Raw genomic sequence first — 24,420 nt, forward strand, 5'->3', positions numbered from 1 at the left:
TTCTGATATGCAATTGAATCCAACTCATAGGGTTTCCCAGCGAACAATGCAATGCCGTAGAACATTTACATTTTACAGCCAGAAGAATAATGGAACATGCTTTCAACTGGTTCACAACCAACACTATTATCTATAATTTTGCAGAAACTGATGTTATGCAATTCCAAACAAATAAAAATTACTAAACAGGTATCAGAAGTAGACTTCAATGGGCATACTCTGAATGAGTCTCCATGTATGAAGTTGAGGTAGTACCAGAATTAACCTAAAAGCTCAGTTCTGCCTGCTTTGTATTTAGAACTCTTTCTTACTGTGTTGACATGCAGACAAGTTTGCTAGCGTACTTGGCATACTTTTGCTCAATTCTACCCTATGCCATAGGCCCCTGGGACATTGCAGCTAAGTTGAGAATGTATTTATTCTACAGAAGTGTGCAATAAGAACACCATGTAAAGCTGATAACAGAACATCTTGCAGAAGTCACTATAGGGATCTATGGATTCTTACATGCCAATACACATTTCCCTATTGATATTTGTAGTTAATAACAAGAGTGACTGTAGGATGAACTTAGCAATTTACAATCACATTACTAGAAGTAGAAATAAATCCATATAGATTCTGTACCCCTCTCTAATGTTCAGAATATAGCTTCATGGTGCAAAGATCTATTATATAACAGGTTGTGAGTGGATGCCATGCAGGAAACTGAAAATCCCTACATATTTAAACATAAAGTACAAGAATACATAACTAGACATTGCTTCTACAATATGTCTAAGTATTTGTACTCTGGAACAAAAATTATGCCTGCCTGTAATATTTGAAATCTGTGCACACTCCATTGCAGTGTGAAAGATTCATTCTGGAGTCCAAAACATATCACACCAGTATATGAAAATGAAGTCCCATGCCTCTTGTCAGAGCGTAGGGGAACGATGCGGGAGACCCCCACTGCCGTCCTAGGCAAGGTCCTGATGGAGGTGGTTTGCCGTTGCCTTCCTTCGACCATAATGGGGATGAATGATGATGATGAAGACAACACAACAACAACCAGTCATCTTGGGGCAGGTGAAAATCCCTGACTCCACTGGGAATCGAACCCGGGACCCCGTGCTCGGGAGCCGAGAACACTACCATGAGACCATGAGCAGCAGACACATCAGTATATAAACAGTAAATAGTGGCCTGTGTATAGTTAAAATGCTTTGTTTGAAGTACAGTATCAGCTGACTAGTATAGAAGGACAGATAGTGGCTTTTTTCAAAGTAGTTCTTTTTCATCTTACATAAATGAATAAAGTACTTTACAAGTGATTGCCATAGTTATCAGTTTGAATAGTTTAGTGCTAGTCATAATCTGTTGTTAGTCTGCTTTACAAAAGTAACCATCAGTGGCTTCTTCAGCCTCTCATATATAACTGACTCTTTCCACATCCTTAAAGGCTCTCCTTCATGATGAGATTTACAGAGCACAGAGTGATTTTGACTCTTGTCATATGACTCATGTGACAAGTTTACTACTGGGGGTGGCTTAAGGTTTCTGAAGAAAGATCAACAGTTATCTTGAGGGCCACCCCTGAATGTTACTCATGCAACTTTTTTTCATATTTTCAAAATATTGCTGATATGATGACAGTGTCACCATATCAGCAGTATATAAGAAACACATGATTGGTATGTCCAAAATTTTAAACTTACTGGTTGTTTAAAACTTGAATTTGAACATGAAACTTTTCCTTTTGTGGCTAATGCTCTTACTGAGTGATCTACCCATGAACAACTCATGACTATCCCTCACACGTCATTTCTGCAAGGATCTCTCTCCTATATACTCAACTCACAGAAGCTCTGTCAGTAGTTTTCAAAACAGTGCATACCCTGTTATAAGCCATTTCCTTGCAGTATCCTTTCTTAGAAATGCTGTTGATCAAAGTATGCAGTAGAGCTTCTGTGAAGTTCAGAAATGGTAGAGATGTCCTGGCAGAAGCGAAGCTGTGAGGGTAGTTATGTGTCATGCCTGCATAGTGCAGTCAATAACAGCAATGCCTGTGAAAGGCGAGGTTCTACATTCAAGAGCCTGTGAGGCACAGAGTTTTAATCTGGTAGGAAATTTAAAATCTAATCACACTCCAGTGCAGAGTGAAAGATTCATTCTGGAGCCCAAAACATATCAACTTTAATTTCAGCAGTAATTACATCTCTAACATAAAATCTCAACTTTCTATATCTCTCAATAGTCATAAAAATAGTAAATATTTAGGATGAAAAAAGTTATTGGAAGCATAACTAATTCATTACAGCATACACATAAATTCTTGTAATGTTTTGTGACCAGTAGTAAGTACATCGACTGATTCTGAATCCAAGTTTTCATTTTTCTCCTGTTTTTCAATTATTGCATTGCAGTTCAGGTTTGTAGATGCCTTTGATGGCTTAGCAGACTAATCATGGCATGAAACATGAAAGTACACATTGGCAGGAATGGAAAGTGTTCCACCATGATGAACCAGTTTGATATTTATCAAACTTTTATTCTATTTGCATTGAAGTCCATCACCATCAGTATGGGTTGTAATACTCATGGGCATGAATACAAACTTGTATACATTGTGATATCAAAGCAAACAGCCTCCAAATGTCTTCTTGATGAAGCACTTGACATGCTTGAAACACATGTCATGTTCATGAAGATTGCATACTGGATGCTGGCATGAAAGTATACATTTTCCCACTGTATCCCAGACACACTCTGTCAGCGATAATCAGAGCACCGGGAGGGCCATTTAAGGGTCCACACATTCCTCAAGGCATTTGTGGTGTGAACTGCAGTGTGAGGTCTTTCATTATTGCGCTGGAATATGCCATCTTTATTGTTGTCATGAAGATTGTGACAAAAGTGTTTACCATTCAGCCACATACGAGTGATCACTCAACCTTCCATCAAAAGTTATCAAATCAGTCCTCAACAGCTCCTCGCACCATAATTCCAGGAGTTGGAGAAGTACGGCCCTCGAGAATAATTTTTTCTTGTACCCTTTTACCAGATCACCTACAGACATGTTGAAGTCAATCTGACCACCATAAACAGAAGTGAGACTCATTACTGAACATGCCAGAAAGCCCCTCTACAGGTCAGTTCGCTCTGACTGCATACCATGTAAACCTCATTGTGTGTAGTATGGTATTAGTAGTAAACAAGACATGGCAACATGAGACCTCCTCCCTGGTTTCTGTAATAGGTTTCTGACAGTTTGCGATGACAGCCTGTAATCTCTGCCTAGACTTAAGTCATTGTCATCCTGTTATTTGTAAGAGGCACTCAAGCAATCTATGATCTTCTTATGGTGTAGTTCTTGCCACGCTGTTGCCGTGCATAATCCCATCACCACTCAATCTGCAGTCATTGTATTACATCCAACTGTCTGTGTGATCTGTCAGCATGATGCACCCACGACCCTCATGCCAATGATTTGTTCTTTCTCATAATCTGAAAGGTGGCCATAAGCTTCACTTGCTCATCCCCTGAGCATGTTGTGTTACGATCTCCATTGGAAAAATTCCAGTTAGACACACCCAGAAGCCATCATATACTCACACTGTTCTTAGTATGTAGGAACAGAGCTTTTTTCTGTATAGAAAATAAAATTACCCCGAGTATAAAATTTTAATCAATGTATCCCACTGGCCTGTAAACACTTGCATATAAGTTTGACAGTGTTTGCTCCAGGTGTGCACTTCTGATAACAGAATTGTGCCATCTGCACAACAGGTAACAGAATAAGGATTGTTTTATTTTATCTGTTTTTATTTTTATTTCAGTTGATCACAGTAGACTTATTAGGGTATGGAACGAGTCAGTGTGTCTACAATATTTGCAGTCACGAATTGTTTCTACAATTAATGGATACAGTAGGGTACAACATTGAAGATTCAGAATATGATGTGGCAAACATTTTGATATCATTTTTGAAAGAGAATGGTCTAAGAACTGAGCCTTGTGGCACACCAGCCTCAACATTTTTCATTTAAGAATGTTTGTTAGCCATTGAGATAAATTGTTATCATGTAGTGTACAAACCAATTATTGTCTGACAGTCTGTGTGCTTCTTAAAACTGACACTTCTTGAACAGTTTGCATAAGTAAAATAATTGAATTCTTTAAATAGGTTATGGGAAATGAGAAAGACCTTATTATGGTGTGCAAATACTATGATTTATTTACTGTGTCAAAACTAATGAAGTAATTTTTTTCCCTGTCAGTAAAATACTGACTGTCAGAAAGAAAATATGTTTTTCAAAATTATCATTTAGTTTATTCTAGGTGTCACAAATATCTGGGAAAACATGGAGACTGGCTGATAATATTGGGCGGTATTCTTATCAGTTCAGGAAAAGTTGCAAATAGAACATAAATAATCTTGTTGATAAAGTAGTTGGACAACCATGGACTAGTCCACACTTGTTGAGGGAGACTAGTTTTTACAACTTAAGTGCATGTGACTGTAGGCCAACGAATGTCTGACTCGTTGGAAACTGATTACCAGGTATTTCACTTCCAGAGGTATCAGTGAGTCAATTTTGTCTACAATATAATTTGCTGAATACACAGATAACTCATTCAATTTGGTTCAAACATCATCTATTGTGTGTTTGTGTATGTTTAATAGAGTAGATAAGGTTTTGGTAAGTCCAATCCTAGGCTTGATGAAGTGCTTAAAATTGCTAAATTTTTTAAGGTTGCTTCAGCAGCTCAGCAAGCCTTTACAAATGAATCTCAAGTTTCACATGACAGCAGACACCATCACAAACTGGTCAACTCATGATTTCCACTAATCATTCTCTAACTCCACGTCCTTGTCTCACCCAAGCTCATAAGTGCACAAATTGCTGGTACCTCATGATAGACTTAAATACAGCAATGCTTTTGCTCCCTCCACAGTGTCGAGTGGCCCCTTTCATAATATTACTTGGGCAAGTCATAAATCCCCCCCCCCCCCCCCCTCCTTGGTGTTGTGATGTTCCTCATGCATGTCAAAGAAGTGACAGTCACTTCCTGCCTGTGGTAGCAGGTGCAACAGAAGTAGACGCTTGCATCATGCACCAGACTGCTGGGCCTGCGGGAAGTGTGATTACTTGGCTATCATATATCAACAAATGGCACGCTGCAGTTGTACTCAGCCACAGGGTGAAAACAACAGAGCCATCCACATTGTCATGGGTGTGGTTCAGGTGTCTCCCAAACTCCACAAAAACTCTTTTTGAACTTAATGCTGCTCAGCCACTCCATGGAATTCCAGCTGGACACTGGCACTCCTGTGTTTTGAATCAGTGACAACATATAATATCAGCTCGATTTACCTGCCATGCAATGGGTCCAGTGCTGGGTCCTGCCTTCCTGCTGCAGGACCATACCTATTCTCAGAGAACTATTGCTAGTCGCTAAGTACAATGGCACTGAACACATATTAATCTCCTTAGTGCTGCACTTCCCTACTGCTAATAACATTTTGGCTTCAATGTCTTTTCAAGTTCTGGGTTCACAGTAGAGAACCATGGTGACATTTTCTGATCTTGACATTCTGTACATGTCATATAAGAAGATTTTTGAACCAACACCTGAGTGTGCATCTAACTTACTGGCTCACATTTCTCTGCAGCGTTCTGCAGTGGCTAAATTTTACTGAGCTTGCTCACTTTCATTTTCAGTTTGGGAGGCAGAGCTCACAGGCAGAACTCACAAAGGTTCAGTAGTAAAGTGTTATTTTTCCGGTTTCCACCAGCCATTGGCCAATACCTATGGTGGCAATTAAAAAACCAAATGGGTTGTTACATGTCTGTGGTGATTTTGATTGCACTATTAATTCCCAGTCAAACATTGATCTTTATCTACTGCTTCACCCAAAGGTTTTGTTGTCTAAACTGGCTGGGGGCCACTATTATTCAGTGATAGATTTAAAGGATGCATATCTCCAACTGCTGCTTGTTGATGCTTCATATCATTTCTAGTTTTGAATAAGTCATTTGATATACACAGGTACAACAAGTTACCCTTTTGGGTTGAGAGTGTACCCACCATCGTGCAAAAATATTTAGAGCAATTGATTCAAGGTATTTTGCACTATGCTAATTATTTGAACAATAGTACTGTTCTGGGTTTGTTGCATGTTGGACATCACAATAACCTTGAATCCCTTTTTAAAACATCTGCAGGTTATTTTGCCAGTCAGAATACTGCAGTTTCTTTGCATCCAGCATTAAATACCAGGGAACATTCTGTGTCACAAAGGTATCATGCCTGTGAGTGGCCACATCAACATGATCATAAACATGCTGGCCACTACTAACCTTAAACAGTTGTTGTTTTGGGATAAAATCATGTACCATGCCAAGTTTATCCCCCCAAGTGGTGCAGATTGCACATCCTCTCAATCAACTGTACAAGGAGGACACCAAATTTGTGTGTCAGCCAACAGGCTTTTCGGTGCCTGAAAGACAGTCTCAAGGTGACACTGACACCATATAAACCAGACCTGTGATTGATCCCAGTAGGGTATTGCAACACCTTTTTCCTCAAAAGATATCAGGTATATCTGAGCACCCAGTTGCCTTTATCTCCAAAATGTTAAATGCTGTACAGCTCAACTATTCCCAAATAGTGAAGGTGGCTTCAGTGATCATTTATGGGGTCAAGAAGTATCATGTGTGTTTGTATGGCAGCAAATTCCAACTTTTGACTGACCACAAACCCTTGATTGTTCGGGAACGACACTAGCTCCCAGACAAGGTGGTGCAGTGTTTGCAGTGCTGTGCATTGTTCTTCAGTGGGTAGCAACATGAATCCATTTTCGTACTTTTGCCCAACAAGCCAATGCAGATGCCCTGTCCTGCCTCTCTCTTGGCCCTGATGAGGAATCAGTTCCCAGAAAACTGTTTGTTTTGCCCTTGATCAGTACCTACAAAGAATGCTGGATGAATTCCTGTTGACGACACATGAGGTTGCCTCAGCATTGTCCCGTAACCTAGCCCTGAGAAAAGTTTTGCTGGCAGTCCAGAAAGGGTGGTCAAAGAATGTTTCTATTCCAGGCTGGCCTAGCATTTTGAAATTATTTACACTGCAATATCAGCACACACAGCATCTTAGCATTGGCTGTGAAAGATGAAGGACTCCAACATTCGGGGTGTCCCCCCTGCCCTCCTCTGGTCCCACATCTTGCAGCTCCTTCTTCATGTGTCACATTGGTAGGTGGCCTCCAGTTTACATCTACTTGATTCCTGGCCTTCTGTCTCCATAATAGCATTGACTATCAGACCACCAACCCCTTTCACTCTCCCCCTCCAATGTTAAGTCTGAGCAGATGGTGTGCACATTCAGAACCCAGGTGCAGAGGGCCTCACAGGTATCATCAACTGAGGATACCATGCACAGCTCCCTAGTTACATATAGGTTCAGCCCCATTAATGGGGTCACTCCAGACAAAATCATACATTCCACTGGAATCAAGTCCTGTTGGACCTCCATCATCCTGTAATTGTACCCATCCTGCATACAGGCCTACCTGTGTGTGGGGCACCCGTGTCTGGGCATGCACGTTTTGCAAGCATCCGGGGTGGACAAAAGGGGTTGTTGTACGACACATGGACTGTCAGATGATTGACATCATGGTTGGGCACATCCAACAGACCCATCATTACATCTAGCTCCAAACACAGCTGCCCTCGCAGTCACCACCCCTGCCCTCCTATTCTGCCTCTGATCCTTAGACCGGACACCAGAGCCGCTACCAGCAGTCTCTCAACATGTCATGCATCTTGGTATGACCTCTGTCCTTGTGCCCCCTCCACCAGTGGATGGGTGAGGAATCACAGTTTGGGAGTCAGGATCACAGTTTGGGCATCTATGGAAATGGATCTGTTCCATCTATACTAATCTTCCCTTACCCTGGTGGCACCAGAGGTCTCTACTGCTGCTTTGAGCACACTGCTGCGCCCACTGTTCCTGGATTCCTTAACCAGGCCTCCTGATAGGGTCAGCCTGAGCCGATGTTCGTAGATGTGACGCCACTCCATCCCTTCATGTCGATTTTGGAAGAGGAGGGGGATTTAATATCCCTGACAGCAGACATGATCAACAGCAGATCAGAAGTTCTGCAGTTAGCATCTGTAATGCACCACCAGAGGAACTAGATTAGATTAGTACTTGTTCCATAGATCATGAATACAACACTTCATAATGATGTGGAACGTGTCAGGTCAATAAAAGGTGTCTATACAAGATATTACATTACACAAAATTTTACACGACACTTAAGATTTAATATTTTTAGTTTAATTTAATTTTTTTTTTTTAAATTACCCACTTACTATATCCAAAAATTCATCTAATGAGTAGAAGGAGTTGCCATTGAGAAATTCTTTTGATTTCCTTTTAAATGCTATATGGGTATCTGTCAGACTTTTGATGCTATTAGGAAAGTGACCAAAGACTTTTGGGGCAGCATAATTTACCCTCTTCTGAGCCAAAGTTATATTTAACCTTGAGTAGTGAAGATCATCCTTTCTCCTAGTGTTGTAGCCATGTACACTGCAATTACTTTTGAATTCGTTCAGATTGTTAATAACAAATTTCATAAGTGAATATAGATATAGTTAGGCTACAGTGAAGATCTCTAGCTCTTTAAATAAGTGTCTACAGGATAATCTTGAATGAGCTCCAGCAATTATTCTGATTACATACTTTTGTGCAATGAACACTCTTTCACTCAATGATGAGTTACCCCAGAATACGATGCCATACAAAAGCAGAGAATGAAAATAGGTGTGGTAAGCTAATTTACTGAGATGTATATCGCCAAAATTTGCAATGACCCTAATTGCATAAGTAGCTGAACTCAAACATTTCAGCAGGTCTTCAGTGTGTTTTTTGCAGTTCAACCCCTCATCAATGCATACACCTAGAAATTTTGAATATTCTAGCTTAGCTACCGATTTCTGATAGACGTCTATATTTATCAATGGTGTCATTCCATTTACTGTGTGGAATTGTATGTACTGTGTTTTGTCAAAGTTTAATGAGAGCCCATTTGCAGAGAACCACTTAATGATTTTCTGAAAAACATCATTTACAATTTCACCAGTTAATTCTTGTCTGTTGGGCGTGATAGCTATACTTGTATCATCAGCAAAAAGCACCAGCTTGGCATCTTCATGAATATAGAATGGCAAGTCATTAACATATATTAAGAACAGCAGAGGACCCAAGACCGAACCTTGCAGCACCCCATTCTTGATTGTTCCCCAGTTTGAGGAATCACCAGTTTTTTGCATATTATGTGAACTGCTTATTTCAACTTTCTGCACTCTTGCAGTCAGGTATGATTTAAACCATTTGAGTGCTGTCCCATTCATACCACAGCATTTGAGCTTATCTAGAAGTATTCCATGATTTACACAATCAGAAGCCTTTTAGAGATCACAAAAAATCCCAACGGGTGACTTCCGGTTACTCAGAGCATTTAATATTTCATTAGTGAAAGAATATTTAGGATTTTCCATTGAAAAACCTTTCTGGAAACCAAACTGACATTTTGTTAAAACTTTATTTTTACAAAGGTGTGAAGGTACTCTACAATACATTACTTATTCAAGAATTTTGGATAAGGCAGTCAGAAGAGAGATTGGGTGGTAGTTGTTGACATCAGATGTATCCCCTTTTTTATGTAGTGGTTTAACAATGGCTTACTTCAGTCTATCTGGGAAAATACCCTGCTTCAGAGAGCTATTACATATGTGGCTAAGAATCCCACTTATCTCTTGGGAACAAGCTTTTATTATCCTGCTGGAAATGCCATCAATTCCATGTGAGCTTTTATTCTTGAGAGAGTTTATTATCTTCTTAATTTCAGAAGAAGAGGTCGGTGGGATTTCAATTGTATCAAATGGTGTGGATAAGGCCTCTTCCATTAACTGCCTTGCTTCTTCTAATGAACATTTAGATCCAATTTTCTCTACAACATTTAAAAAATGATTATTCAAAATGTTTTCGACTTCCAGCTTGTTGTTTGTCAAGTTTCCATTCGCTTTGATGGTAATGCCGTCATCCTGTACGCTTGGTTGCCCTATCTCCCTTGTAATAATATTCCAAATTGTTTTGATTTTGTTATCAGTAGTATTAATCTCAGACATGATGCACATGCTTCTGGACTTTTTAATAACCTTTCTTCATGTAACACAGTAGTTTTTATAATATTTGGCTGTTTCTGGGTCATTACTCTTTCTTGTTGTTAGATACAGTTCCGTTTTGTGGTTACAGGATATTTTTATTCCTTTAGTAAGCCAAGGTTTTTTGCATGGTTTCTTATGATTAGATTTAACTACTTTCTTGGGGAAACAGTTTTCAAATTCTCTTACAAGTGTATCATGAAATAAGTTATATTTTAAATTAGCATCAGGTTCCTTGTACACCTCATCCCAGTCTAACTGCTGAAGATTTTCTCTGAAATTTCTAATTGTTGAGTCATTACATTAATTGAATGCACAACTTTGGAGGGTAGTTTTGAATTACTGAATGGAGCTATGTCATATCTGTAACTAGCTGAGCACCGTGATCAGAATGGCTATTCTCAACAGGACAAGAATTTATGTCTTTAAACTTATCTTGGTCTATAAAAGTGTTATCTATCAATGTGCTGCTGTCCTTTACTACCCGAGTAGGAAAATTAATGACAGATGTCAAATTCAAAGAACCGAGCAAGACTTCCAGGTCATTCTTCCTATTCCCCTCTTTCAGTGAATCAACATTGAAGTCCCCACAAATAATAATTTGCTTTCCCCTATCTGACAGATAGGCATCCAAGTTTTCCAGGAATAAATGAAAGTTTCCTGAAGGGGACCTATATACTGTTACAATTATAAAAGAGCTCTCCTTCAGTTTAAGTTGACAGGCACATGCTTCTGTATGTTGCTCTAGACAAAACTTTTTTGTATGTAAGCTTCTTACACAGTGATAACATTTAACATATATGGCAACTCCTCCTCTCACCTTATTCTCTCTATGCATATGTGCAGCTGGTTTATAACCATTGATATTTATCATTTCCATATCAGACACACTGTGATGCTCAGACAGGCATAGTGCATCTATTACATTATCAGATTCAATGTCATCTAAACAAACCAGGAGCTCATCTATTTTATTCTTCAGTCCTGGAATATTTTGGTGAAAAATGGTAACATTATTTTTTACTTTACTTTTGTGAGAATCTACTTTTTTCTTTAATCCACCAATATTTTGGTTAAATATGGTAACATTATTATTTACTTTCCTGTTATGAGAATCTTGTGAGTTTTGGACCTCTTTAGCACCTGCCTGCCTGAACTTCTCATTGGACACTGATATTAGTCTAAAAAAGAGGTACATCATGAGTACTAGTGTCCTCCCTTATGAATTTCTCTAACAACCCTGCCAGTTTACCCTTCCCTTTTCTATTTAGCTGTAGGCCATGCCTAGTGAAATCCCCCCTATCAATAGACTCGACAGGAACCAATCCAATGTCTGATAGAGTGGCCGCTCTACGCAACTGATCCAACCCCATATTTACCCTCCTGACAGAGCGGTTCAACTGGGGCTGATCATGCCACGTGAAAGCAGGCACCAGCCCAAAATTGGTATGGGTTGTTGCAGAGGCTATTTTCACCAGGCCACACTCAATACTGTAGCCCTGATCCCTATCAAAACTGTTTCCCACTCCACCCACTATCATCACATGATCCTTCTTTGAGAAACCATTGCACAAGGAACCTATATCCTCTACCACCTGGCTAAGACATGCACTTGGCTTGAAAAAGTTTCTGACCTGGTACCTGTCACCTAATTTTTCCTGCAAAATCTGGCCCACACCTCTTCCATGGCTGCTACCTACCAACAGAACTTTCGTCTTACTTTCTACTTTTTTTTGAAACAGTTGGTTTCCTAGTAAGATTCTGTTGCATCTTAACTACATCTACTTCTACTGGAGCCTCTTCCTCACTTAACTGTGGTAGCAAGGCAAATCTATTTGTTGTGCCAATTGGGGGACTGTCAGACACTGTTCTCTTTCTGTGGCCCCTGTTCCCTGCTACCACTTCCCACCGCTGTTTACCCTCCTCCCCCCTTAACCTCTTCAGTTCCTCCCTCGCTCTGTCCAAATCAGCCTGAAGGGCTCTAATTTTCTCATTCTGTTCAGCTATAATCCTATCTCTTGAGCAAACCCTGCAAAAGAATGGAAGAGTCTCGTTTGCTTCCCCAATTCGCATGCCGCTACAATGTCCCCAATGAAATCACCCGTCACAACAGCTGCACAAAACCCCTGAACTGCTGCCAAGTCAAAGGGGTGAGGCTGACAGCAGCTTGGATCTAGGTATACTGGATCCCACAGGGTTTGTATCCCTGAGGAATTCTCGGATGCAATAACTGCCTAATTCACTCATCCAGCACGTCGTACTCTGGCTCTCTCACAGCCTTATCCTATCTGAACAGAGACAGGGCCACCTGTGAAAGCAGCCATGTCATATAAAGGCTTGTTGCAATTACTGCATAGTATTTTACATCATAACCACCAACTGACTGTATGCCATTGTAAATGGTCACCACCAACAGAATTCACCACCCAGTGGTGGAACATACCACTGAGCACAACATGCTCTGGTACAGTAGTTGCTTCAAAACTTGTGCCAAGTGGATCCTTCCCCCCCCCCCCCCCCTCCACCCAGCACCAGATTTTCTCAACTGTACTGATACAACTACACGGGAATACATCCTTCTCTTCTGTAATATTCCTGGCCTCAGTCTCCTCTAACCTACTGCACCCACACCCTCTACCCAACAGACTCTCCCTCCTCTGTCCTGTCACTCCCTCCCAATCCATGCCTTCACATCATTGTCATTGTGCACCACACAACTCACAAACTCTGGAGTCTGTGAGTTGCATTCCTATCATGTACACTTGCTGTCCCCCACCCCTCTTCCGCATTCTTATCCCACACACTGGCTACCGTCCCCTGAGCTACCAGCAACCCGTCGTCCTGTTTCCCACCTCTTTCTCTCTATATCCACCATACCCATAAACCCTCCCCACTAGTCCACCTGATCTTAGCATTGTGTGTTCAGCTGTCACAGTGTAGGTACAAGGGGGGGTGTATGTGTGTATGTGTGTGTGTGTGTGTGTGTGTGTGTGTGTGTGTGTGTTTCTGAAAACTGCCTATCAACGACTCAATATATCTACTGTTCAATGAGGCATCTCTTCTACTGCTAAATTATATACTAGTAACTAACTTTGATATCCACCTCTCAATTTGCCTTTCTTAAGGGTTCACAAAGAACAGCATACAAGATATCTCTAATGAAATCATGGCAGAGGTAAACAAGAATTATTGTATATTCTGTGTGTTTCCCACAACCTTTGAGCATGGGGATTATAAAACTCTATTCTTATAATAAGATGGTATTGCTGGCATCCCTCTTGCATGCTGTCTCATTTTTATAACAGTAGTCAGAGGGACACAGTGACAGACTGTCTACATCTACATCTACATCTATGTCCACAAACATTTTACCAGTTAATGGGGTTCCTTCCCATTCCATTTATGTATCAAGCACAGGAAGAATGACCATTTGAATACCTCTGTCCATGCTATAATCATTCTGATCTTGTTCTCAAAATCCCTGTGTGAGCAATACACAGGGGATTGTAACGTATTCCTAGGGTCATCATTTAAAGCTGGCCCTTGAAACATTGTTAGCAGACTTTTGCGAGAGCCTGCTAGTTTGGTTTCTTCAGCATCACTGTAATGTTCTCCCATGGATCAAACAAGCCCGTGAGCATTCGTGCTGCCCTTCTCTGTATATGTTAAATATCCCCTGTTAGTCCTATTTGGTAAAGGTCCCACACACTTAAGTAGTATTCTAGAATGGGTCACAAGAGTGATTTGTAAGCCATCTCCTTTGTTGACTGATTGCACTTCCCTAGTATTCTACCAGTAAGCTGATGGCTACCACCTGCTTTACTCACGACTGAGCTCATGTGATCATTCCGATCCACATCCCTACAAAGTGCTACGGGTATTTGTATGAGGTGGCCGATTCCAACTGTCACTCATTGATGTTACAGTCATAGAGCAGAACATTTTTTTTATGTTGTAAATGCACAGTTTTACATTTTTGGACATTAAAGCAAGTTGCCAATCTTTGCACCACTTTGAAATCTTATTGAGATCTGACTGAATATTTATGCAGCTTGTAGTACTGCAGAAAGTCTGAGATTACTATTAATATTATGTGCAAGGTCATGAATATACAGCACAAACAGCAGTGGTCCCAAGACGCTTCACTGGGGGCACACTTGTAGTTACTTCTACATCTGATGGTGACTCCCCACCCAAGATGACATGCAGTGTTGTTCCTACCAAAAAGTCCTAAAGACAGTCATAAATTTCACTCGATAGCACATATGACTGAACTTTTGACAATAAGCATACGTGTGGTACTGAGTCAAACACCTTCTGAACATCATGAAATACTGCATCTGTCTGACTGCCTTGATCCAAAGCGTTTAGTATGTCATGTGATGTAGTAATTGACGGAAAGTCATCGAGTAAAACAGAAGTGATTCCAGGCATTCCCCAAGGTAGTGTTATAGGCACTTTGCTGTTCCTTATCTATACAAACGATTTGGGAGATAATCTGAGCAGCTGTCTTCAGTTGTTTGCAGATGACACTGTTGTTTATTGACTAATAAAGTCATCAGAAGATCAAAACAAACTGCAAAATGATTTAGAAAAAATATCTGAATGGTGCAAAAAGTGGCAGTCGACCCTAAATAACGAAAAGTGTGAGGTCATCCACAGGAGAGCTAAAAGGAACTCATTAAACTTCAGTTACATTATAAATCAGTCTAATCTAAAAGCTGTAAATTCAACTAAATACCTAGGTATTACAATTACGAACAACTTAAATTGGAAAGAACACATAGAAAATGTTGTGGGGAAGGCTGACCAGAGGCTGCGTTTTATTGGCAGGACACTTAGAAAATGTAACAGATCTACTAAGGAGACTGCCTACACTACGCTTGTCTGTCCTCTTTTAGAATACTGCTGCACGGTGGGGGATCCTTACCAGACAGGACTGACGGAGTGCATTGAAAAAGTTCAAAGAAAGTCAGCACAGTTTGTATTATCACGAAATATGGGAGAGAGTGTCACAGAAATGATGCAGGATTTGGGCTGGAAATCATTAAAAGAAAGGCTTTTGTGTTGCGATGGAATCTTCTCACAAAATTCACCTACATAGGGAGAAATGATCACCACGATAAAATAAGGGAAAAAAGAGCTTGTATGAAAAGATATATGTGTTCATTCTTTCCACGCGCTATATAAGATTGGAATAATAGAGACTTGTGAAGGTGGTTCGATGAACCCTCTGCCAGGTGCTTAAATGTGATTTGCAGAGTATCCATGTAGATGTAGATGAGAAAAGTGCAAGCTGGTTTCACATGAGTGATGTTTTGGAATCCATGTTGGTCATTCTGTTCGAAATACCTCATTATGTTTGAGCTGAGAAAATGTTCTGAGATTGTACAACAAATCAATGTCAAAGGCATTGAACGGTAGTTTCGTGGATCACTACTACTACCCTTGTAAACTTATGTTACCTGTGCTTTCTTCCAATTTCTGGGTATGGTTTTTTGTTTGAGGGATGTACAATAGATTATAGTTAGAAGAGGGGGCTAACTCAGCCATAAATTCAATATAGAATCTGATAAGGATTCCATTGGGCCATGGAGCTTTGTTCAATTGTAATGGTTTCAGCTGTTTCTCAGCACCACTGAAACTAACTCTTATTTCACTCATCTTTTAAGTGGTATGGGGATTAAATTGGGTCGATTCTCCTGAGTTTTCCTTTGTAAAGGAACATTTGAAAACAGAGTTAATCATTTCAGCTTTTGCCTTCCTACCCCCCAATTTCAGTTCCTGTCTCATTTGCTAGGGGCTGACTTGAAAGATTGTTTAGCAATATTCTGCTGCAGTAGTCACTGAAGCATTCATGCTTTGCTCTCTTGACAGCTAAATGCATTTCATTCAGCTTCTCCCTACCTATTGTCCTATGCTCTGTTTTACACCTATTATGCAGTAGTCTGTTTATTTGGGAGTTTCTCTATGGTGACTGTATCCCATGGAGAATCCCTCCCATTATGAACTGTTCACTGGATATGTCTCTATACAGTGCATGGTTAACTATTGTTTTAAACTTGAGCCATAGTTCCTCTACATGCTCCTGCTCTGTGCTAAAAGTTTCAAGTTCCTCTTTGATATGACATTACTGATTTTTTTAACTAGTTTACTATATTTTTCTGCTTGTTTTAGTTGCCTTTTTTACTTAGGTAATCATAGTTGCCACAACTGCATCATGATCACCAATTCCTGTTTCGATGTGGACATCCTCAAAGAGGCCACGTCTGTTTGTTGCCATTAGATCCAATATATTTCTATCATTGGTGGGGTTTTGTACTAAGTGTTCTAGGTATTTTTCAGAGAAAACATTTACTAATGTTTCACAGGATGTCTTATCATGCACACCACTAACAAACCTGTAATTTTCCCAATTGATTGTTCAATGATTAAAGTCTACACCGATGATTACAATATGATTGGGGTACTTACATACAAGTGAACGGAGTATTTCTGTTAAGTTCTCGGTTACATCAGGATATAAGTCAGGTGGCTGATAGAGGGATCCAATTACTATTTTTTGCCTATTCCTGATAAGCCACCTCCATTTCCCATTATTGTATCCTTTTGGAATTCTATTAAATTTCTCCAAAAATCTCACTGCTATCAATCTCAGGCTTCAGCCAGCTTGCTGTACCTGGCATGATGTGGGCTTCACTGCTTTTCAGGAGCATTTTGAACTCAGGCACTGTGTTGAAAATACTTCGGCAATTAACCACTACTCTTACCTTTGGGAGGCATTTCTCTTCATCTTACACTGATGCTTCTGGGTTTCCTACAGCCTAGTCTAAAAAGCCCTTGTGTGCACCCCACAAATGGTCAGTTATCTGGGTAACACCTCTGATGTGTGGTGCACACCTGACCCATTCAGGGGCACTCTATACTACAGAAATAAAATTAAACTCTGAATGAGCCCTTGTAACATGTGGAGGTTCAGTTCTGGCTGTGTTTATGTTTGTAACCTATGAACACTGATGTCCAAAACATGATGTGCATATCAGATGATGTGTCACTGCCAAGCAGCATAGATCAATGAAACTTGGACCATACATAGAAACAACTGCTGCAATATAGTACCGGAGATAATTGAAAGAAATACACAGATCAACAGAAATTACACTTTTATTTAAAGACAAGAACTACCCTTAAATCACTGTGATTTATTATGGTCCCCTGGTCATTACAATAGGCCAAAGGTTGGTGAGGAGTTCTTTTGTTGGGGCGTTCCGTCATTCCTCCACGAGCATGACTGACAATTGCTGGATGGTCGTTGCTGCATGTGGACATGCTGCAGTGCATGTCCCAAACACATCCCACACATGCTTGAATGCATTTAAGTCAGGGGAACAGGCAGGCCAGTCCATTCATCGAATATCCCCTCATTCCAAAAGGCACTCCACGTACGCTGTTTGATGTGCTCATGCATTGTCATCCATGAAAATGAAGCCAGGGCTGAGTTCAACCCTGAAAAAATACTCATGGCTAAGGAGTACAGAGACACAATGTAGTTGACTGGTGGGTGTACCAATATCAAAGATTATGTCTGCTCACACCATATCATCTGGACCACCAAAATGATCATGTTTGATCATTTTCCTGGGTGCATTACGTACTCTCACATCTCCATATGAGGGTATGACTAGAATCACTACTCAAACTGAATCTGCTCACATCTGAGAAGAGCACGCGACCTTACTCCTTGTTGATCCATTCCCTATGCTCTTGCATACACTTGCTTCAAGTGTACAGACATCTACAGAACACAACATACTCTGATTACTGTGGCGAGAGGCAGTGCTGAAGACAGCTGATCTTTGCAGTTCCATGAATGAGGACACTGCCAACAGGCATTATGGTCCTTATGTCACTGTGACTCTGATGTATGCACAGCAATACTATCAGCATATGATATAAGGTGGGGCAGAGGTCTTCATCAGTCTTCGATGGCTCACCGTCCAGTTGAAATATCGTATCCTGAAATCTCTTTGAACACAACATACTATTCTTCGGACAAAGAGATCATCCCCATGCAGTTGCCATGCCACTGTGGAGAGCAAGACTGTGTGCCTTTCATTCCTGGTAAATGTGATTGCAATTGCGTTTGATATTTGACTTGGGTCCCTTCTTACCTGTTGCACAGTGTAACGGTCATCTGGTGCTGACCTCGTGGCATGTGACATCCAGTTTTCTGTGTGTGACTGGAAGACTTTTAGCAACATGCTCCTGCATTTTCATTCATTTCCACCAAGTAGTTAATGTGTTGTGTTACTTCATCTGCCTCATGCTTAAGTCTTGTAGAGTAGTGTAAATAATCTACCAATGACTTTAAGGGATGGATGCAAAACTGCTGATGATACAAACATAATAATGAAGGATCTAAACTCTGCCTTATTCTGGCATACACAAGTTGATAACTCAACAGGCCTACATTTGGTTCCAAAAAAAATCTTAATCTAATAAAAGCTCAATTTATACAGTTCTGAACAAGCAAATATGACCTGTTGGCAACATAAGTACGAATAATGGCTGCACACTTAAAAAAGCTTTGTGTTAATCTCATCACTCAGTTGGAGGACAAGTGAAAGCAGAGTCATCAACTGATACAGTCCTTTTTTTAAGGGCATTATTCCAAATTTCAACCAAATAAGTTAAGAACAGTACCAGATTCTATATACCAAGACATTTTGAAAGGACTTCACTCGTGAAATAATGCCCTTTCAATAGTGATCATATTTGCATTTCATCTATCAAATATATGATTCACTATGCACTAAATTTCTGTGGTTCAGCTGTTACTATTTCTGAACAGTATTGTGAGATGTGAAATAGTGACAAATATTGGTCAGAAACAAGTGAAAGTACCAAGAATCCTTCATTTCCATAAGTGCCTTCTGTTTTTATTTTTGAAAAGACTTTCACTGGACCAGTGGCTATTAATGGGAACAAAATGCAAGACATACAACACTTACTTGATTATATTCTGCATGAATATAACACTTTCTATGGTGGTTTGATGAAATGACCTGTGCATAACAGTGCTGTTGATGATGACGATTTTGAAACTGTTTTGTATGCGCTTTGATTAGAGTTGCAATACTGAAAAAAACTATTACTTAAAAAAGGAACATCTTAAAACACTATTAAAGAAGTAACTTGACCTTGCAAATGAATTACTTCCTCAAGAAAAGGACCTTATTCCAATATTTTGGACTTATTTTTTTCAAAGAGATTGAAAAACTTCGCAACTGCAGTAATACCAAAATACCCATTTCATTCTGTTCTTTACACATCAGAAAGCCCATCCTGTTGCACTCCATACACTCACTCACAGAATGTTTTCCTTGGTTCCTGAAACTTAAGATTTTGGAGTAAGGTCCTTTCAAATATGACTGCATCAATTAGATAAATTGATCAAGAGGGTCAGTTTAGTATATTTTACACTCAAAATACCTCTGATAGTGTTTCCATAATGGCAAGCCTGTAAGCATCTTTTGAAAATTTTCCACCCCTATCATTTGTAATGGCATTATCTTCTGGGACAGCACAGTAAAAGAAAAGAAAGTATTTATCCTTCTAAATCAAGTAACTGAATATTGTATAAATTAGATAACCATGCACCTTGTAGAAATCTCTTTAAGGATTTTGAAATTCTCAGCAGTACAAGATTTAGTGTGATTTACATAATCACAATACAAGATACACACAAAAATTTCATGCAGACTTTGGCTCCATCCCCAGGGTTCAGAGTAGGGAAATGTAATTTGACCAAACATTTTCAACAGGCTCCCGTCTAACACAAAGCAAACAGCAGAGAATTGCCACCAGCTCAAAGAAAATAAAAAATACCTCACCAGTCATTCCTACAATTTATCTAAATTTCAGGGTGGAAAGGTGTACCAGGTACATGACAAGTGGTAGTGTTTTGTGAGCAAGCCTGTGGCTTACAGATATATCTAATTGTTTCATTTAAAAATAACAATATTAAAGACCAATAAGAGATTAATTACCAGAATTTCAGTATAACTGAGGAACCATTTGTTTTAGTAACTTTTCTGTTAATTTACTAGTTTAGCTGAGACAAGCAGGAATTTTTAACAAACAGTTCAATGATTATTTATATATAATATAATGCAGCCTACTATTAAGTTAGTAAAAGTTGTTCCCTTTTCTTAAAGTATAACTTTACTCATTCCTCATCCCTGATTTTACTTCTTGATGGGATCTGTGGTAAAAAGTGAATGAATAAATTAATAGAAGAGTATTGGTCCGTGATTTGTTTTGCATTTGTTGGTGTAACAGAAGAAAATTGTTCAGGAAATCTATTTTTGGTCAACTCAGTGGAAGCCTATTTGTTTGTAACAGTTCTGACAAATTTGTAAACATATTTGGAGAACTCCTGCAACACAGATATAGTGTCCACTGCTCTAAGCCTAGTTCCATGGAAGTAATTCCCTGGTGTCTTAACAGATATCCTATAATCATGTCCCTTCTCCTTGTCTGTGTTTCACTCATATTCCTTTCCTCTCCGATTCTGTGCAGTACCTCCTCTCTCCTTACTTTATCAGTCCACCTAATTTTTGACATTTGCTTTGATTCTCTTCTGTTCTACTTTTCCCACAGTCCATGTTTCACTACCATACAATGCTGCTGTGCTCCGGACGTACATTCTCAGAAATTTCTTCCTCAAATTAAGGTCTATGTTTGATACTAGTAGACTTCTCTCAGCCATGAATACCCTTTTTGCCAGTGCTAGTCTGCTTTTGATGTCCTCCTTGCTCCATATGTCATTGGTTATTTTGCTGCCAAGGTAGCAGAATCCCTTTACTTCATCTACTTCATGACTTTCAATCCTGATGTTAAGTTTCTTGCTGTTCTAATTTCTGCTACTTCTCATTACTTCTGTCTTTCTTCAGTTTACTCTCAATGTGTATTCTGTACTCATTAGATTGTTTATTCATTCAGTATATCATGTAATTCTTCTTCACTTTCACTCAGGATAGCAATTTCATCAGCGAATCGTACCATTGATATCCTTTCACCTTGAATTTTAATTCCACTGTTCTTCTGTTTCCATCATTGGTTCTTCGATGTACAGATTGAACAGTAGGGAGGAAAGACTACATCCGTGCCATACACCCTTCTTAACCCAAACGCTTTGTTCTTGGTCATCCACTCTTTATTATTCCCTCTTGGCTTTTGTACATATCGTATATTACCCATCTCTCCCTACAGATTTCTCTCAGAATTTCGAACATCTTGCACTATTTTACATTGTTGAATGCTTTTTCCAGATTGACAAATCCCATGGACATGTCTTGATTTTTCTTTATTCTTGCTTCCATTATGAACTGAAACATCAGAATTGCCTGTCTGGTGCTTTTACCTTTTCTAAAGCCAAATTGATTGTCAACTAGCACATCCTCAATTTTCTTTTCCATTCTTCTGTATATTATTCTTGTCAGCAACTTCAATGCATGAGCTGTTAAACTGACTGTGCAATAATTCTCACACTTGTCAGCTCTTGCAGTCTTTGGAATTGTATGGATGATATTTTTCCAAAAGTCAGATGGTCGTTGTCAGACTCATACATTCTACACACCAACATGAATAGTCGTTTTGTTGCTTCCCCCCAGCGATTTTAGAAATTCTGATGGAATGTTGTCTATCCCTTCTACCTTATTTGATCTTAAGTCCTCCAAACTCTCTTAAATTCTGATTCTAATACTGAATGCCCTATCTCTTCTATATTGAACCCTGTTTCTCCTTCTATCACATCAGACAAATCTTCTCCCTCATAGAGGCCTTCAATGTACTCTTTCCACCTATCTGCTCTCTCCTCTGCATATAACAGTCAAATTCTCATTGCACTCTTAATGTTACCACCCTTGCGCCGAAGGTTGTTTAAACTTTCCTGTAGGCTGAGTCAGTCCTTCTGATAATCATTTCGTTTTTCAGTTTCTTCGAATTTTTCACACAGCCATTTTGTCTTAACTTCCTTGCCCTTCCTATTTATTTCATTCCTCAGTGACTTGTATTTCTTATTCATAAATTTCCCTGAACATTTTTGTACTTCCTTCTTTCATCTATTAGCTGAAGTATTTCTTCTGTTACCTATGGTCTCTTCACAGTTACCTTCTTTGTACCTATGTTTTTCTTTCCAATCTCTGTGATTGCCCTTTTTAGAGATCTCCATTCCTCTTCAGCTGTACTGTCTACTGAGCTATTCCTTGTTGCTGTATCTGTAGCCTTAGAGAACTTCAAGCATATCTCATCACCCCTTAGCATTTCTGTATCCTACTTTTTGCGTATTGATTCTTCCTGACTATCTCTTGAATTTCAGCCTATTCTTCATTACTAATACCATGTGATATGAGTCTATATCTGCTCCTGGGTATACCTGACAATCCTGTATCTGATTTCGGAATCTCTGTCTGACCACGATGTAATTTAAATGAAATCTTCCCATACCACTGAGTCTTTTCCAATTATATCTCCTCCTCTTGTTATTCTTGAACAGAGTATTCACTGTTACTAGCCAAAATTTATTACAGAACTCAATTAGTCTTTCACCTCTCTCATTCTTGTCCCAAGCCTATATTCTCCTGTAACCTTCTCTTTCACTCCTTCCCCTACAAATGCATTCAAGTCCCCCATGACTATTAGATTTTCACTTCCCTTTATGTACTGTATTACCCTTTTAGTGTCTTCATGTACTGCATCTATCTCTTCATCTTCAGTTTGCGACGTCAGCATGTATACCTGAACTATCATTGTTGGAGTTTGTTTGCTATCAATTCTGGCAAGAACAACCGTATCAATGAACTGTTCACTGTAACATACTCTTTGCCTTACCATTCTATTCATAACTAATCCTATTTTCTGCTCCTGTTGGTATTACGCTACTCATCTGACCAGAAATCCTTGTTTTCTTGTCATTTCACTTCACTGGCCCCCACAATACCTAGATTGAGCCTTTGCATTTCCCTTTTCAGATTTTCTAGCTTCCCTACCACATTCATGCTTCTGACATTCCACACCCTGTATCATAGAATGTTGTCCTTTTGTTGATTATTCAATCTTTTTCTCATGGTCACCTCCTCCTTGACAATCCCCTCCCACAGACCTGAATGCCAATGGAGAGATCATCATGATACTTTTTCAGTTACAGGCCAAATGTCCTATGGATACACATTATGTGTCTTTAATGCAGTGGTTTCCATTGCCTTCTTCATCCTCTTGCTGTTGAGCATTGCTGATTCTTCCACCTTTAGGGGTAATTTCCCACCCCAAGGACAAGACAGTGCTCTGAACCTCTGTCCGCTCCTCCGCCCTCTTTGACAAGACCGTTGGCAGAATGAGGGTGGCTTCTTATCCTGGAAGTCTTCGCCCATCAAACCTAAGGTAATTTTAGTGTGGAGTGGGTAAAGGCTGTTAAGAAAGGGGTACCGGTATTAGGATGGGAGAAATGGGGGTCAGTATCTCATGATGATTTCAATGCACTTGAATGTAATAAGAAGTATAATTTTTTGAGTAAATTGGGAAGGTTTTTTCTAAATTTTTCATACACCAGTTGGTAGGTGGCATTTGAGTACCTACAGCAATTCTACAGATTTTTTTGTAATTTGGCCTTTATGGAAAAATAATTGTATGTTGAGTAAAGAGGACAGGAACAGAATGGACAGGAAGAAAAGAGAGAATAAAATGAAATAGAACTAGCCGCAACCTCCACGATGTCCCTTCTTCCAGTAGAGCTCATTCACCCAAGTGTGCATGAGCGCCCTTGAATTTGAAATAATGGAAAGAAAAAGTGGTGACTGATTGAAGATTTTTGACAGCCTGTAATGTATATTGATGTGGTAACGTGTTGTACACAGATGTCAAACATCTAGTTTAACTTTTCAATCTAGTACACATACTTAATCTTTTAGAAATGTTCATCATTATTATTTGATGTTCCCATAATCATCAAAAACTAAAAAATAATTAACAACAGTAGGTGACAGATTTAATATGATTTTGCACTGAACTTTTAAGATAATTAAAAATAAACATTTATTAATTACTTACTTATCAAAAATTACTAACACTTCTGTTGTTACTGATGTATCTTCTAAGAAGCATATTTTTAGTTGTATTGTATTGTATAGAACTGGAGCCC

At 39.4% G+C, this 24,420-nt stretch overlaps 1 protein-coding gene across 5 annotated transcripts in view; it reads left to right on the forward strand.

Annotated features, from left to right (window-relative positions):
* Positions 1–24,420, forward strand: part of LOC126482899 (uncharacterized) — a 387,862-nt gene that overhangs the window by 265,410 nt on the left and 98,032 nt on the right. The gene's annotated exons all lie outside the window — the stretch shown is intronic.

This window comes from Schistocerca serialis, chromosome 1, assembly GCF_023864345.2.
Source record: "Schistocerca serialis cubense isolate TAMUIC-IGC-003099 chromosome 1, iqSchSeri2.2, whole genome shotgun sequence".
In the NCBI taxonomy this organism is placed as follows: Eukaryota; Metazoa; Arthropoda; class Insecta; order Orthoptera; family Acrididae; genus Schistocerca; species Schistocerca serialis.